Source organism: Danio rerio, chromosome 3 (assembly GCF_049306965.1).
Source record: "Danio rerio strain Tuebingen ecotype United States chromosome 3, GRCz12tu, whole genome shotgun sequence".
NCBI classification, from domain to species: Eukaryota; Metazoa; Chordata; class Actinopteri; order Cypriniformes; family Danionidae; genus Danio; species Danio rerio.
In genome coordinates, this window is record NC_133178.1 from 6,140,743 (window position 1) to 6,160,000 (window position 19,258).

Genomic DNA, 19,258 nt, shown 5'->3' on the forward strand with positions numbered 1-19,258 from the left:
TTAGGGCGGCAGAATAGAGAGGGCGGTGTCCCCGACACTACCCTCACCACCCGCGCCCTCAGTTATATCCGCGTCTAGTGGAGTAGAATAGAGAGGGTGGCGTCGCCGACACTACTCTCACTACCCACGCCCTCAGTTATATCCACGTCTAGGGTGGCAGAATAGAGAGGGCGGTGTCCCCGACACTACCCTCACCACCCGCGCCCTCAGTTATATCAGCGTCTAGTGGGGTAGAATAGAGAGGGCGACGTCGCCGACACTACCCTCACCACCCACGCCATCAGTTATATCCGCGTCTAGGGCGGCAGAATAGAGAGGACGGTGTCCCTGACACTACCTTCACCACCCACGCCCTCAGTTATATCCGCGTCTAGGGCGGCAGAATAGAGAGGACGGTGTCCCCGACACTACCTTCACTACCCGCGCCCTCAGTTATATCCGCGTCTAGGGCGGCAGAATAGAGAGGACGGTGTCCCCGACACTACCTTCACCACCCACGCCCTCAGTTATATCCGCGTCTAGGGCGGCAGAATAGAGAGGACGGTGTCCCCGACACTACCTTCACTACCCGCGCCCTCAGTTATATCCGCGTCTAGGGCGGCAGAATAGAGGGCGGCGTCCCCAACACAACCCTTACCACCCGCGCTCTCAGTTATATCCGCGTCAAGGGCGGTAGAATAGAGAGGGCAGCGTCCCCAACACTACCCACACCACCCACACCCTCAGTTATATCCGTGTCTAGGGCGGTAGAATAGAGAGGGCAGCGTCCCCAACACTACCCACACCACCCACGCCCTCAGTTATATCCGTGTCTAGGGCGGTAGAATAGAGAGGGCAGCGTCCCCAACACTACCCACACCACCCACGCCCTCAGTTATATCCGTGTCTAGGGCGGTAGATTAGAGAGGGCGGCGTCCCCGACACTACACCACTACCCGCGCCCTCAGTTATATCCGCGTCTAGGGCGGCAGAATAGAGAGGGCGGTGTCCCCAAAACTACCCACACCACCCGCGCCCTCAGTAATATCCGCGTCTAGTGCGGTAGAATAGAGAGGGCGGCGTCCACGACTCTACCCTCACCTTCCGCACCCTCAGTTATATTCACATCTAGTGTAGTAGAATAGAGAGGGCGGCGTCCCCAACACGTCTACCTCTCGCCCCTCAAATAAATCGCGCACTCTTCTCACCCACCGGATTCCTCCTTGCTCTTTAGACACTCTATCTTACCCCCCCAAAAGTCAAAATTATTAGCACTCCTGAGTATTTATTAAAAATAAATATTTCCCAAATGATGTTTAACAGAGCAAGGAATTTTAACAGTATTTGCTCTAATATTTTTCTACTGAAGAAAGTCTTATTTGTTTTGTTTTGGCTAGAATAAAAGCAAATTTAAATATTTTGAAACCTCTTTTAAGGTCAATATTATTAGCCCCTTCAGGTAATATATATTTTTGATTGTCTGCAGAAGAAACTACTGTTATATAATGATTTGCCTAATTACCCTCATTAAGCCTTTGAATTGCACTTTAATTTTGAATGTTTGTATTATAAAAAATATCTACTAAAATAATGATATTTTCTGTCATCATAGCAAAGATAAAATTAATCGGTTATAAAAATGAATGATTAAAACTATTATGTTCAGAAATCTTCTTTCCATTAAACAGAAATTGGGTAGGAAAGGGTCGCTAATATTCAGGAGGGCTAATAATTCTGACTTCAACTGCATATATTATTTTCCTCCCTGCAAAGGAAAGAGAAACAAATACAATAGAATAAAAATATGAAACAAACTGTGCTTTAAGCATCTTCACTGTAAGAAAAACACTTTAGCTACAAAAGTCTTCTGTCAAGAGCAGAGAGGGATTTTCTTGTTGTTTTATTAATCATGATAAAACAGGCGGCAGCTGTGCTCTGTCACTTTAATGGTTTCGCTTTCTCGTGTCTTTTGATCCTCAAACTTGTTTTCCTTGTGCTCCTAATTTTTTTCTATTGCTCCTAATTTTTTTTCCTTGTGCTCCTAATTTTGTTTTCCTGGTGCTCCTAATTATTTTTCTGGTGCTCCTAATTATTTTTCTGGTGCTCCTAATTATTTTTCTATTGCTCCTAATTTTTTTTCTGGTGCTCCTAATTTTTTTTCCTTGTGCTCCTAATTTTGTTTTCCTGGTGCTCCTAATTATTTTTCTGGTGCTCCTAATTATTTTTCTGGTGCTCCTAATTATTTTTCTGGTGCTCCTAATTATTTTTCTATTGCTCCTAATTTTTTTTCTGGTGCTCCTAATTTTTTTTCTGGTGCTCCTAATTATTTTTCTGGTGCTCTTAATTATTTTTCTGGTGCTCCTAATTTTTAGTTCTGGTGCTCCTAATTTTTTTCTGCTGCTCTTAAATATTTGTAGTTGGAGCACCGGTGCTACAAAGTAAAAAAGTTAATTATTTCGAGCCCTGTATTTGGGATGAGCCATATTTTTCTCCAATCAATATCAGGAACAAAAGAATTGCCATAAAAAGTAACATTTGGAACAGAGACAATTCCATTAAGAACTAAAGAGTGTATTGATTAGTTTGAAGAAGCTGCTGAGAAACAACATTTTCCTACCATTGTAATAGGGCTGTGCAATTTATCAAAAATTTGGTTTCGACCTTGGCTTCTAACGATGCGCATTATTCATTAATGTACATTCGAATCATTCATGTTTTTAAAAGCACGTTTTAAAAAAGCGTTTAAGAGATCGCATGCTGTGGTGTGCGCTCAGACTCGGAGACGAGCAGTTCACACACATCTAAAGTCATCTTAACGCGAGCGCTTTAATGGTCAAACAGGTGTCAAAACGCAGTGTTTAGGGATTATTCATATGAACCCTCAAGTGTAATAAACAAAATAATTGAGAAGCAAAAGAAACGTGAAAGAGAAACCATAATCAGAACTGCACTGCTCTTCAAGTTACAGCGCACAATATTCCCGCTGTCAAAAATCAAACAGCAAAAGGAGAAAATCCCTCACTGCTCCTGACTGAAGGACTTTTGCAGCTAAAGTGTTTTTCTGACAGTGAAGTTTGTTTCATATATTTATTCTATTGGATTTATTCCCTTCTCTTATTTACTGGGAGGAAAATAACTGAATATATACAGCTGAAGTCAGAATTATTAGCCCTCCTGAATTATGAGCCCGCTGTTTCCCCCCAATTTCTGTTTAATGGAAATATTTTTTTTCAACACACATTTCTAAACATAATAGATTTATTAACTCATCTCTAATAACTTATTTCTTTTATCTTTGCTATGATGACAGTAAATAATATTTTACTAGATATTTTTCAAAATACAAGCATTCAAATTAAAGTGTGATTAAAAGGCATAATTAGTGTAATTAGGCAAGTCATTAGCCCCTTTCACACAGTGATACCGGTAAATACATGGTAAATTTCCGGAACGACTTTACCGTTAAGTTAAAAAAAACGCTGTTCACACAGGCGAGGACGTTACGGATTTTTTTGGAAAAGATCGTTCACACATCCATTCCAAAACACCGGTAAATTCTGACATCATTAACCAGAAATGAGCTTTAAACGGCTGCGCTTGTGTTTGTAAACATTTGACTACATTACAAACTCTGTGGATGATCAGTATTGTGAACAACTCTGATGAAAACATATAGAGAAACACTTTCGCATGTCGAGATGTTCATAATATGTGTGTGTGCTGGTGCTCACGGGCTGTTTTACGGGCACACGCACAGCTTGAAGGTAAACAAACAACAGGTTATCATAAGCATCTTATCAATAATTATTTACAAATTGGCATTAAGATGAACATATAATCATTATCTGACTAACTTCTAGCAGCTAAATGTTTCTGGGAAAATATTCAAAGGCTTTTATTCTCATAAACCGCGCGCACGTGAATGCGTCTGACTGTTCTGATTGGCTAAAGCAGGTGTCTCACGTCAGCACGTTCTAGACGTGCATGCGCTCTTTCCGGCAATCTTCCTTCAGCGTTCACACAGCGCAGCATTCCGGCAAATTACCGGTAATGTTACAACTTCTCTTTCCGGAAAATAGCCAGAACGAATTTACCGGTATTTTCAAAAAGGGCCTGTTCACACATACACACCTACTGGAAAATTGACGGTAATTTTCCGGAAAGGTCTGTATGTGTGAAAGGGGCTACTGTATAACAGTAGTTTCTTCTGCAGACAATCAAAAACATATATAGCTTAAGGGGGCTCATAATATCGACCTTAAATGGATTTTAAAGTATTAAAAACTGCTTTTATTCTAGCCGAAATAAAACAAATCAGACTTTCTCCAGAAGAACAAATATAGGAAACACTGTGAAAAATTCCTCCGTGAAACATTGTTTGGGAAATATTTATTATTAAAAAAAGAAATTTCACAGGACGGCGAATAATTCTGACTTCAACAGTAATCATTTTGAGTAATCCTGATTACAATTATAACCAAAATAACAGTGATTATGATTTTTTCCATAATCAAGCAGCCTTAACTTGTAGTAGACGGGTCTAAAGGTGGGAAAATAAAAAGATAGGGGATGCCTTGGAATAACCTAATAATTGTAGATGACATCAAATACAACAGCAGATTATTTAGGCGAGATGGGAACATTGAGTCCATTAAGAAATTATTTATAATTTAATGAATGGCCATTTGGGGCGAAGCGGTGGTGCAGGATGTAGCACTTTCACCTCACAGCAAGAAGGTTGCTGGTTCGAGCCTCGGCTGGGTCAGTTGGCATTTCTGTGTGGAGTTTGCATGTTCTCCCCATGTGTATGAGTGTGTGTGTGTGTGTGTGTGTGTGTGTGTGTGTGTGTGAATGAGTGTGTATGGATGTTTCCCAGTGATGGGTTGCAGCTGGAAGGGCATCCCCTGCGTAAAACATATACTGGATAAGTTGACGGTTCATTCCGCTGTGGCGACCCCAGATTAATAAAGGGACTGAGCCGAAAAGAACATGAATGAATGATAAATGGCCATTTGAACTAAATAATCACACAGTCAATTAAACAGGGCTAATTTACGCGTGATTTAAGACCGAACACAGCAAAGTAGCATTGTAAACAATATGGGGACTGTTAAAATGAACGAATGTGTGAATGTAAAATCAACTTTATCTCAATAACATTAACAGTAACATGTGGGTCCGTGTATCATCCGTTCATTTGATTATTCCTTTTATTACGGAAAACGAAACATCAGAAAAACGATGAATATTTCGTTTTTCTGTTTATTCTGTAGGCAGAAAAAACGGAAACTCATCTGTTATTCAGCTTATTAACTTAAAACGAAATATTAAAACAAACACAAAACCAAAACGAAATAATGAGTCAAAAAATGGTCCGTGTACGGTCCGTGTACGTTTTGTTCATTTGTTTTCCATTTTCAAACGGAATAAAGGAAATGGAGAAAACGGCCGTTTTCCCGTTTTACTTTTGCTCACGAAAAAACGAGATTTTGGCTGGATTTTCGTTTTTTGGTTTAGGGTAGGAAAAAGGATAAACGACTTTAAAATTCATTTTACACATGTAGGCGGTGCTGAAACGCCCACTTTCCTCTAATTGGTCAACCAAATCTGCGCTCGTGACGTCACCCTCAAAATAAAAGCCTTACACGCAGGCTTTTAATTATTATTATTTAATTATATATTAACTAAGTTTACATATTCTATCATTTGAACCACACACAGTTAGCAGGCTTACATTCATTCCGTATGTATAAATAAATAAAAACGTAAATCAGCAGTATTCTTAGACATTTGTCGTTAAAATAAGGTCATAGTGCACTGCCAAGCTTCTTGCTGCTGTGCACCTGATGCAGAGCAAAGAAAGCCATTTCCGAGCAGCACCTGGTTTACATGATTGTTTCAGAGCTATTGTAGGCCTAAATAATAGCCTACTCTGTATAAAATAATAATTTATTATTATTATTATTATTATTATTATTATTATTAGGCCTATTATTATTAGTATTGTTATTATTATTATTTACTTAGTTATTCAATGGTTGTAAGAACACATTGGACCCTGCATGGGGCTATAATAAATGGTACCATTTGTTTCTATTGGATTTTCTCCTATTTTAATTTAATATATGCCTTTAGCCTATTGTAAATATTTATTTGATAATTAATACTTTTTTATTGCAACGTCAAAGTAGGCCTGTCTTATTATTATTATTTGTTATTATTATTTTGTCATTATTGTTGTTATTATTATTGTAGCAGGGACATAGCCACAGGTGAGGCAGAGTGTGCTGGTGCCACCCAAAGTGGCATCTTGCACCTGAAAATAGATGCCTTCGCGCTCAAGCGCGTGCAAAAAACCTGCACAGGCAAAAGTAATGATGAATGTGTTGAAGGAAAAAAAAACATTCTAATTATTTGTTAATAAAATAGTGCAACATTATTCTCAGTCAGTGTAGGCTGAAAAAATTAAGATCGCCAGCATTTCAAGGGTGGTTTTATTTTTAGTTCATTGCTGTGACGCGCTATATTTCACAAAGGCTGCATGAGACTGAAAGCGCATCTTGCTTATTTTCTCTATTTTACATACAGAACATATCATACAGTCCAGGTTCTACCGTTCTAGTGAGTGTGGGGCATTGCTTTACAGTGGTAAAGTGGATTATTTCTTGGCAAATTCATAACGATTCACTTTGTTTAGTAATAAATTTCATAGTCATAAAATAACTACATTTCAAGAATATGTTAACACTTCCAACTATTTAGGATTATTTATTACATCAAAAGTAATTTCAAAGTAACATTAAATGTACGTATAACTGCTTAATTGTGTGTGTAAACACCTAAGATGCAAAAAGCTTATTTAGACCAGAATAGGCCTATACTAAATGCAACGGTCAATGTATGCAAACTTATGACCTAAAATGTCTTAAATGACTAAATTTAAGTCTTTTTAAGTTTTTAAATAATTTAAGTTTAACATAAATGATTTAAACTTTAAACTTCAAATTAACAGAGTATGGCAAATAAATTGTTTATTAAATGGAGGTCAGGTGTCTATCTTAATTATAATTATTAAATATTATGACACTATAATTCAGTGGTGTATTGGAGAGTACGCACCTTTTAATTAATTAATTTTAAATAAGTGGTTTATCCTAAATAAAATGCAATGGGATCGGTGTGCAATGAATAATTTGAAAACCCCTGGTTCAGACTAGACGAGCTAGCTGTCTGTGCGCTGCGCTAATAACTTGGCATTTGCTCTTTTCGGTGCTGCCAGATGTATTTACTATTGCATAAAATAATAAAAAAGGTAATTCGGTAAAGCACGTGATGCGCACAGAAATAAGCGCACTATATGCATATGTCGAATTAAGTTCTCTTTTTCTTTAATCAAGACTTTTCCATTCGAGGAATTACAGTTATTAATAGCTTAGTCCTTATAAACGATCAGTTTATAAAATACACAATTTACGGATCAAGCCTAATGAAGAATAAGAAGAATATGCAACGCATTATGATCCTTGAATGATCAGAGCGCATTTATATAAACTATATATTTTATATAATCCATAAATGTTAAAAAACATTATACATTTAAAGTAATGGAACATTATATGTTATAAAATCTAAACTATTATTTAGGCTACAGGCTAAATAAAGGCGCCTTTTCGGGGCTGTTCATCGCGTGCGTCAAAGAAAAGACATGACACAATCTCTATAAAAACTTGTTGTTTATTTACAATATCTAAAGGGATATAAAACATCTAACATGCATCTCCATTCTCAACGAGTTTCTGTGTTCTGCATCCTTCACAGACCGAGGTCTCATTCCGAGGTAATCTGTAAATATTCTCATTTGGTTCTGGCACATTCTTGATTAAAGGTGAAACTGACCGGCGCAACGGATGATGTGTCATCTAGAGTGACTACAGTTATAATACAGGTTATGGAACTATTTCACTTTAATTTCATATTATTATTTTATTAAACAAACAAACCAGTTTTTGTTTTGGCTCTGCATGCAGCGTATTGGATCTTTGAAGCATTGCACTTCAAATGTTATTCCTTTTTTTATTGTATTTTTAATATTTTTAATTATACAACACAAAATTGGTTCTAAACAGATACATTTTCCTATAGGCTATGAAGTGTATATTTTTGTTCACACAGGTCCTATACAAAACTGTGTGGATGGATGATTTGTTTCTCCGTGAAAATCACTCATTTAATAAGCAAACCAGGCCAAAATGTTGTTTAGCTTGCGTCAAACTGGATAAACAATTTACAAACATATTGAATACAAAGGCTGGTTATTTTATGCAATGAGGGACAATAGGCCTATTACAAATTAAAGAAAATTATTTGCATATTAAAACGAAAATATATAATACAACAACAGATCCTACCTCGTAAGAAATGACTTTAGATAATGTAAATAAGCATCAAGTTTTTTTTTGAGATTGTGTGTCTAATTCAGTAGTGTAGTGCGTTCGCGTGGGTTTCCTCCGCGTGCTCCGGTTTTCCCCACAGTCCAAAGACATGCGGTACAGGTGAATTGGGTAGGCTAAATTGTCCGTACTGTATAAGTGTGTGTGTATGTGTGGATGTTTCCCAGAGATGGGTTGTGGCTGGAAGGGCATCCGCTGCATAAAAACTTGCTAAATAAGTTGGCGGTTCATTCCGCTGTGGCGACCCCAGATTAATAAAGGGACTAAGCCGACAAGAAAATGAATGAATAATGTGCAATACTAATTTAAAATACGTATCACTAACCTTATATGTGAAATAGCAGGGCCCGCTGTAGCACTTTCTCAAGAAGAGCAAATGTCAAATTATTAGCGCAACGCACATGTAGCGAGCTCATCTGTTTGTCGGAACTACTAGACACAATTTTTTTTATCAACTATAATGTGTTTAATTAGTTAATTTGAAATTTATTTCATTATTCCAGCAATAATTGTTGAGTGAAAGAATGCGCTAGAAATATGCATTGCGGCTCCCTTTATTGTACAGGCTTATTGCACTTAAACTTTTTTAGGTTCGGCTCTCGAATTAGTAAGGTTATGAGTAAATGTTATTTAAAATATTTAAAGCCTGCCATCTAGCCTACAATAACAGCAAATTTAATAATAAAAAATAATAATTATAAAAAATAATAATAAAAAATAATAAGACATGCCTACTTTGGCGTTGCAATAAAATAGTATTAATTATCAAATAAATAATTACAATATATAATTAAAATAGGAAGAAATAAATGAAAACAAATGGTACCCTTTGTTTTTATAGCAGGGCCCAAAGTGTTCTTATTCTGGTTCTGCTAACAACTATTAAAAAGAAAAAAAACACACCAAACAATAAAAACACTAGTAACTGATAATAATAATAATAATAATAATAATAATTATTATTATTATTATAAAGCCCTTGCTCTGAAACAATCATGCAAACCAGGTGCTCCTCGGAAATGACTATCTTTGCTCTGCATCAGGTGCACAGCAGCAAGAAGCTTGGCAGTGAACTATGACCTTATTTTAATGACAAATGTCTAAGAATACTGCTTTACGTTTTTATTTAATTTATACATACGCAATGAATGTAAGCCTGCTAACTGTGTGTGGTTCAAATGATAGAATATGTAAACTTAGTTAATATATAATTAAATAATAATAATTAAAAGCCTGCGTGTAAGGCTTTTATTTTGAGGGTGACGTCACGAGCGCAGATTTGGTTGACCAATTAGAGGAAAGTGGGCGTTTCAGCACCGCCTACATGTGTAAAATGAATTTTAAAGTCGTTTATCCTTTTTCCTACCCTAAACCAAAAAACGAAAATCCAGCCAAAATCTCGTTTTTTCGTTTTCTCGTGAGCAAAAGAAAAACGGAAAAACGGCCGTTTTCTTCATTTCCTTTATTCCGTTTGAAAATGGAAAACAAATGAACAAAACGTACACGGACCCATGTGGTTTTACTACGTAAAGTTGAATGATGACGAAACGTAAATGTTCAAACCAAAACAAACACTTTCCGAGCAGAAAACTTTTCCGGCTAACAAAAACAAACCTTAAAACAACGTTCTGGGAACCAACAGTAACGCGAACAGCCCAATAGAAACACTCTTGAACACTGAGACGAATATAAACAAATAAACAAAGAAAGAAACATACCTGATTATGTATGAAGTTGCAGCTGAAAAGTCCAGTGTTTTCCGATCGCTTCACAGCAGAATAGCACAAGTCAGTGAGTTGTTGTGCTCATTAAATAAACTCTGCGGAGCTGAAATCTAACAGAAGCGAAACTGCGGTCAAGCCAGCCGCGGTTCGGAAAAACACAGTCAAGCCAGCCGCGCTTTATATTTCGGTGCGCGCGTATTATGATCATTACGGTAATGTCAGCAGCCACACAGAGAGCGCTCCACAGAGCACACATTTCGCCCAGAACAGAGAGATAACAACGAAATATAAGTTTTATCCCCCTTTCCTCCCACGTATGCTTTATTAAACAATTTATTAGCTTTTTTTGACTGTTGTTATTTTAAGAAATTGGTTTCTGGGCTTACCTTTAATTTCCTCAAGTCTATCTTTTTGCTTCAAATGATTTTAAAGCAGATCAAACGGACAGAATAAATATACGATTTCTAAACACCCAGAATGCGTTTTTATTTATCCTAGCCAACTACAGTACATTGCAAATAAGGTTGAATGCAATTTTATACAACGCGCCTAACCTCAGAAAGTGAAAATAATCATGAAGTAGTCCAACATAGCATTGTTTAAGTTACAAATATATGTTGGTTTTATTTAAAGGGGATTTAAAAATGTATGCTTCTTTCAGTATATGGGATATGGGGCATTATTACACTTTAGATGACTGTAAAGACCTTATTATTTGTTATAAGTAGAATAGAACAACAATAAGATCTGATGCAGGAAGTCAAATACTAAGCATACATCATATGAAGCCTGTTTTACTGCAGCATTTTGGAGAAATGTACCATTAACACACTTTAAAGTGCTATAAAGAAATAAGTAGAAAAAAAACAAAGTTTGGTTCTGATACAGGATGTACATGCATACCTCATGTAAAAGACCTCATTTAGGTGAGCAGAAGAAAACAATGGACAGGACATCCAATATTATATGCATACCTCATAATAACTTACTGCAGCATTTTGAAGAAATGTGCTATTATTGAGCTATAAAGTCTTTAAAGTGCTATAAATACATTGTTTGACATAAGTTAAATGAAAGACTGATCTGGTTTGATACTGGATGTCCCATGCTATATGCATATATACTACATCTGAATACTTTTTACTTCAGCAATTTGGAAAAAAAATTGCTCATTTAAAATATGTAGAAAAAAACAATAGTCAGGTCTGATACAGGACATCACATTCTAAACTTCAAATAAAGACTTGTCACTGCAGTGTTTTGGAGAAATTGGGTATTAACATTACTCAGTGTTATAAAGACCCAATTTCCAATAAGTAGACAAAAACAATGATCAATTCCTGTACAGAACATCCCAAGCTATATGTGTACTTCATATGAAATCTTTTTACTGCACCGTTTTGGAGAAACGGGCTAATAACCTAATAAAAAGTGCTATAAAGACTACATTTCAAATAAGTAGGAAAAAACAATGGTCAGTTCTTATACAGGACATACCATACTATATCTGTACTACACAAGAAAACTTTTAACTACAGTGTTTTGGAGGAACAGGGTATTAACATATTTTAAAGTGCTATAAAAAACCCAATTCAAATAAGTAGAAAAAAACAATGGTCAGATCTTATACAGGACATCCTAATCTATGTGTGTACTTCACATAAAAGCTTTTTACTGCAGCATTTTAAAGAAACGGGGTATTAACATAATATAAAGTACTACAAAGAGTTTATTTTAAATAAGTAGAAAAAAAACAATGGTCAGTCCTTATACAGGACATCCCATACTATATGTGTACTTCACATTAAATCTTCTTACTGCACTGTTTTAGAGAAATTGTATATTATTATATTTCAAAGTGTTATAAAGACCCCAATTTAAATAAGTAGAAAAAAACAATGGTCAGTTCTTATACAGGACATCCCATACTATATATGTACTTCACATGAAACCTTTTTACTGCAGCATTTTAAAGAGACAGGGTATTAACATAATATAAAATACTATAAAGACCGCATTTTAAATAAGTAGAAAAAAACAATGGTCAATTCTTACACAGGACATCCCTTGCTATATATGTACTTCACATGAAACCTTTTTACTGCAGCATTTTAAAGACACGGGGTATTAACATAATATAAAATACTATAAAGACCGCAATTTAAATAAGTAGAAAAAAACAATGGTCAGTTCTTACACAGGACATCCCATACTATGTGTGGACTTCACATGAAACCTTATTACTGCAGTGTTTTGAAAAAATTGTATAATATTATATTTCAAAGTGTTATAAAGACCCCAATTTAAATAAGTAGAAAAAAACAATGGTCAGTTATTGTACAGGACATCCCATACTATATCTCTACTTCACATGAAACCTATTTACTGCAGCATTTTAGAGAAATGGGGTATTAACATAAAATAAAGTGCTATAAAGACCCCATTTCAAATAAGTAGAAAAAAACAATGGTCAGTTCTTATACAGGACATCCCATACTATATATGTACTTCACATGAAACCTTTTTACTGCAGCATTTTAAAGAGACGGGGTATTAACATAATATAAAATACTATAAAGACCACATTTTAAATAAGTAGAAAAAAACAATGGTCAGTTCTTATACAGGACATCCCATACTATATATGTACTTCACATGAAACCTTTTTACTGCAGCATTTTAAAGAGACGGGGTATTAACATAATATAAAATACTATAAAGACCGCATTTTAAATAAGTAGAAAAAAACAATGGTCAGTTCTTACACAGGACATCCCATACTATGTGTGGACTTCACATGAAACCTTATTACTGCAGTGTTTTGGAGAAATTGTATAATATTATATAATATTATATAATATTATATTTCAAAGTGTTATAAAGACCCCAATTTAAATAAGTAGAAAAAAACAATGGTCAGTTATTATACACGACATCCCATACTATATCTGTACTTCACATGAAACCTATTTACTGCAGCATTTTAGAGAAATGGGGTATTAACATAATATAAAGTGCTATAAAGACCCCATTTCAAATAAGTATAAAAAAACAATGGTCAGTTTTTGTACAAGACATTCCATGTTATGTGTGTACATCACATGAAACCTTCTTACTGCAATGTTTTGGAGAAATGAGGTATTAACATAACATAAAGTGGTATAAAAACCCCATTTCAAATAAGTAGAAAAAAACAATGGTCAGATCTTATACAGGACATGCTAATCTATGTGTGTACTTCACATGAAACCTTTTTACTGCAGCATTTTAAAGAAACGGGATATTAACATAAAATAAAGTGCTATAAAGACCCCATTTCAAATAAGTAGAAAAAAACAATGGTCAGTTCTTATACAGGACATCCCATACTATATATGTACTTCACATGAAACCTTTTTACTGCAGCATTTTAAAGAGACGGGGTATTAACATAATATAAAATACTATAAAGACCACATTTTAAATAAGTAGAAAAAAACAATGGTCAGTTCTTATACAGGACATCCCATACTATATATGTACTTCACATGAAACCTTTTTACTGCAGCATTTTAAAGAGACGGGGTATTAACATAATATAAAATACTATAAAGACCACATTTTAAATAAGTAGAAAAAAACAATGGTCAGTTCTTACACAGGACATCCCATACTATGTGTGGACTTCACATGAAACCTTATTACTGCAGTGTTTTGGAGAAATTGTATAATATTATATAATATTATATAATATTATATTTCAAAGTGTTATAAAGACCCCAATTTAAATAAGTAGAAAAAAACAATGGTCAGTTATTATACCCGACATCCCATACTATATCTGTACTTCACATGAAACCTTTTTACTGCAGCATTTTGGAGAAAGGGGGTATTAACATGTTATAAAGTGCTTTAAAGACCCCATTTTTAAATAAGTAGAAAAAGACAATGGTCAGTTCTTATACATGACATACCATACTATATATGTACTTCACATGAAACCTTTTTACTGCAGCATTTTGGAGAAACGAGGTATTAAGCCAATATAAAGTGTTATAAAGACCCTATTTCAAATAAGTAGAAAAAAACAATGGTCAGTTCTTATACAGGACATACCATACTATATGTGTACTTCACATGAAACCGTTTTACTGTACTGTTTTGGGGAAACGGGGTAATAACCTAATATAAAGTGCTATAAAGACCACATTTAAAATAAGTAGAAAAAAAACAATGGTCATTTCTTGTACAGGACATCCCATACTATACCTGTACTTCACATAAAACCTATTTACTGCAGCACTTTGGAGAAATGGGGAATTAACATAATATAAAGTGCTATAAGGACCCCATTTCAAATAAGTAGAAAAAAACAATGGTCAGTTCTTATACAGGACATCCCATACTATACGTGTACTTCACATTAAACCTTCTTATGGCACTGTTTTGGAGTAATGGGGTATTAACATACTATAAAGTGATATAAAAACCTCATTTCAAATAAGTAGAAAAAACAATGGTCAGTTCTTTTACAGGACATCCTATACTTTGTGTACTTAACATGAAATATTTTTACTGCAGCATTTAAAAAAATTAGGTATTAACATATTATAAAGTGCTATAAGAACCGCATTTCAAATAAGTAGAAAAAAAACATTGGTCAGTTCTAAAACAGGACATGCCATACTATATGCGTCTTCGACATAAAAACTTCTCACTGCACTGTTTAGAAGAAATGGGATATTTGCATAATATAAGGTGATATAAAAACCCAATTTTAAATAAGTAAAAAAGAAAACATTGGTCAGTTCTTATTCAGGACATCCTATACTATATATGTACTTCACATGAAACCTTTTTACTCCAGCATTTTAAAGAAACGGGGTATTAATCTAATATAAAGTGCTATAAAGACCACATTTCAAATAAGTAGAAAAAAATAATGGTTAGTTCTTATACAGGACATCCCATACTATATGTGCACTTCACAAAAAGCCTTTTTACTGCATCATTTGGAGAAACGGGGTTTTAACATATAAAGTTCTATAAAAAAACCATTTTTAATAAGTAGAAAAAAACAATGGTCAGTTCTTATACAGGACATCCCATACTATGTGTGTACTTCACATGAAACCTTTTTACTGCACTGTTTTGGAGAAATGGGGTATTAACATAATAATATAAAGTAATATAAAAACCCCATTTCAAATAAGTAGAAAAAACAATGGTCAGTTCTTATACAGGACATCCTATACTTTCTGCACTTGACATGAAACCTTTTTACTGCAGCGTTTTGGAGAAATTGGGTATTAAAATATTATAAAGTGCTATAAAGACCGCATTTCAAATAATTAGAAAAAAAACAGTGGTCAGTTCTTATTCAGGACATCCCATACTATGTGTGTACTTGACCTGAAACCTTTTTACTCCAGTGTTTTGGAAAAATTAGGTATTAACATATTATAAAGTGTTATAAAGACCCCAATTCAAATAAGTTAAAAAAAACAATGTCAGTTCTTATACATGATATCCCATACTATATCTGTACTTCACATGGAACCTTTTTACTGAACAATTGGGTATTATTATAATTCAAAATTTTATAAAGACCCCATTTCTAAAAAGTATAAAAAAAACAATGATTAGTTATTGTACAGGACTTCCCATACTAAATGTGTACTTCACATAAAAACCTTATTACAGCAGGGTTTTTGAGAAATGAGGTTTAACATAATTTAAAGTGTTTCAAAGACCCAATTTCTTGTAAGTAGAAGAAAACAATGGTCAGCTCTTATGCAGGACATCCTATATTATAAGCGTACTTCACATGAACACTTGTTACTTCAGTTTTTTGGAGAATTGGGACATTATTACTTTTCAGATGGATATAAACACCCAATTTCTAATAAGTACATAAAATCATGAGTTTTTGTACATATGAAGACTTCTTACTGCAGCAAGTTCTATAATGACCCGATTTCTACTAAGTAGAAGAAAACATTGATCAGTCGTACAGGACATGCAATGCTATATGCATATCTCAGACGAAGACTTGTTACTGCATCGTTTTGGAGAATTGGGACATTGTTACCTTTTAGATTGCTACAAACACCTCATTTCTAATAAGTAGAAAAAAGAACAGTCATTTCTTTTACAGGACATCACATACTATATGCATACCTCATAGGAAGACTTGTTACTGCAGTGATCTGGATTAATGGGGCGTTATTACTCTTCAGATGACTATAAAGTGTCCATTTCGAATGAGTAGAATAAAATAATGGTCAGTTTTGATACAGGACGAATGTGTCAAGGACAGACAGCACATCACAGTTTTCCACAACTCCAAATGTGTCAGGGATACACAAAATTGCAGTTTCCTTCCTGCTGAGGAACTAAATTTATTGACCTCCATAGTAATTGTTTTTTTTTCTAAAATGGAAGTCAATGGTTACCAGTTTTCAAGTTCATTCTAAATATCTTTTGTGTTCAACCAAAAGAAGGAACTAATAAATGTTTGTAACCATTTGATTGCCAGTGCATAGTGCGTTCATTTTCACTTTTGGGTAAACTATCTCTATGAAATTAACCAAACATATTTGTTTTGTCTTTGTCTTTGTACCCTACATTTGGAGCAGCACCACTCATCATCCCCAATAATATCATTTTGTTGTAATGGTACAATAATAGCTTGAGACAGTTGGGATGATGCCATCAACCTAACTGACCACTGAATTGTCCATTGAAGAACTGACCGTTTTTTTTTTTTTACTTATTAGAAATGGGATCTTGATAGCCATCTAAAAGGTAATTATGTCCCTTTTCTCTAAAACGCTGCCGTAAGAAGTCTTCATATGAGGTACGCCTTTAGTATGGGACGTCCTTTTTAAGAACAGACCATTGTTTTCTTCTACTTATTAGACATTGGGTCTTTATGACACTTTGAATGTTATTATTCCTCCATTTCTCCAAAATGCTGCAGTGACAAGGTTTTATGTAAAGTATGCATATATTTTGGAATGTCATGAACGTGAACTGCCCATTGTTTCTACTTATTGGACATTGGGTATTTAAAGCACTTTATATAATGTTTATGCCCAAATTCTCCAAAACACTGCAGTAACAAGTCTTCATCTGATAAATACATATAGTATGGGATGTCCTGTACAAGAACTGACCGTTGTTTTTTTCTACTTATTACAAATTAGGTCTTTATAGTACTTTAAGTTGATACCTATTTCACCAAAATGCCGCAGTAGGATGGTTTCATGTAAATTATGCATACAGTGAGGGACGTCCTGTACAAAACCATAAAGCACTTTATATTATGTTAATGGCCCAATTCTCCAAAAAGTGGCAGTAAGAAGGTTTCATATTAGGTATGCATACAGTATGGGATGTCCACTACGAGTATTCAGCAATAGGAAGAGCTGAGCATTGTTATTTTTTTCTACTTTTTAGAAAAGGGGTCTTTAAAGCAATTTATAAGTTTAATACCCAATTCTCGAAAATGGTGCAGTAATAAGTTTTCACATGAAGTATGCATAAAGTATAGGACATCCTGTATGACAACTGACTATTGTTTTTTCTACTTATTAGTAATGAGGTCTTTATAGTACTTCATATTATGTTAGTGCCCCATTTCTCTAAAATGTAGTAGTAAGAAGGCTTCATATGATGTATGCAAATTTTATGAGATGTCCTCTACAAAAACTGACTATTTTTGTATTCTAATTCTAAAAAATGGGGTTTTTAAAACACTTGAATTTTGTTATTTCCCAATTTCTCCAAAATTATTTGGTGAGAAGTCTTCACATGAAGTATGTGTATAGTATAGGACACCCTGTATAAAAACTGGCAATTGTTTTCTTCTACTTATTAGAAATTGGGTCTTTATAGCACTTTGTAATATGTTAATATCCCATTTCTCGAAAATGCTGCAGTAAGAATGTTCCATGTGAAGTACGCATATAGTATGGGATGTCCTATATAAGAACTGACCAATGTTTTTTTCTACTTATTTGACATGCGGTCTTTGTAGCACTTTATAATAGGTTAATACCCCATTTCTTCAAAATGCTGCAATAAAAAGGTTTCATGTGAAGTACACACATAGTATGGGATGCCCTATATATGAACTGACCATTGTTTTTTCTACTTATTTGAAATGGGGTCTTTATAGCACTTTGTAATATGTTAATACCCTGTTTCTCCAAAACACTGAAGTAAAAAGGCTTTATGTGAAGTACCCATATAGTATGGGATATCCTGTATAAGAACTGACTATTGTTGTCTTCTACTTATTTAAACTGTGGTCTTTATAGCACTTTATAATGGGTTAATACCCCATTTCTCCAAAATGCTGCAGTAAAAAGGTTCATGTGAAGTACACATATACTATGAAATGTCCTGTACAAGAACTGACCAATGTTTTTTTTCTACTTATTTAAAATGCTGTGTTTATATTATGTTTATACCCAATTTCTTTAAAATGCTGGAGTAAAAAGGTTTTATGTGAAGTAGATATATAGTATGGGATGTCCTGTATAAGAACTGACCATTGTTTTTTCTACTTATTTGAAATGGGTTTTTTTATATCATTTTATATTATTATGTTAATACCCCGCTTCTCCAAAACAGTGCAGTAAGAAGTTTTCATGTGAAGTACACATATAGTATGGGATGTCCTGTATAACAACTGACAATTGTTTTTTTCTACTTATTTAAAATGCGGTCTTTGTAGTACTTTATTTTATATTAATAGCCCATTTCTTTAAAATGCTACAGTAAAAAGGTTTCATGTGAAGTACACATATAGTATGGGATGTCCTATGTAAGAACTGACCATTGATTTTTTCCACTTAATTGAAATGGGGTCTTATTAGTAATTTTTTCTATTTTAATACCAGTTTCTCCAAAACAGTGCAGTAAAAAGGTTTAATGTGAAGTACACGTATAGTATGAAATGTCCTGTATAAGAACAGATCCTTGTTTTTTTCTACTTATTTAAAATGGGGTTTTTATAGTACTTTATATTATGTTATATCCCCCGTTTCTTTAAAATGCTGCAGTAAAAAGTTTTTATGTGAAGTACATATATAGTATGGAATGTCCTGTATAAGAACT

General features: G+C 34.4%; 2 protein-coding genes across 2 annotated transcripts in view; both read right to left on the reverse strand.

Moving 5' to 3' along the window:
* LOC101883486 (uncharacterized) overlaps positions 1-10,214 on the reverse strand; it is a 25,270-nt gene extending 15,056 nt beyond the window's left edge. Inside the window, exon 1 of the mRNA XM_073944095.1 lies at positions 10,148-10,214. The gene's annotated coding sequence lies outside the window, so the exon portion shown is untranslated. The remainder of the gene's footprint in view (positions 1-10,147) is intronic.
* The window catches only part of LOC141375036 (uncharacterized), a 42,060-nt gene that overhangs the window by 4,955 nt on the left and 17,847 nt on the right, over positions 1-19,258 (reverse strand). The window lies entirely within an intron of this gene.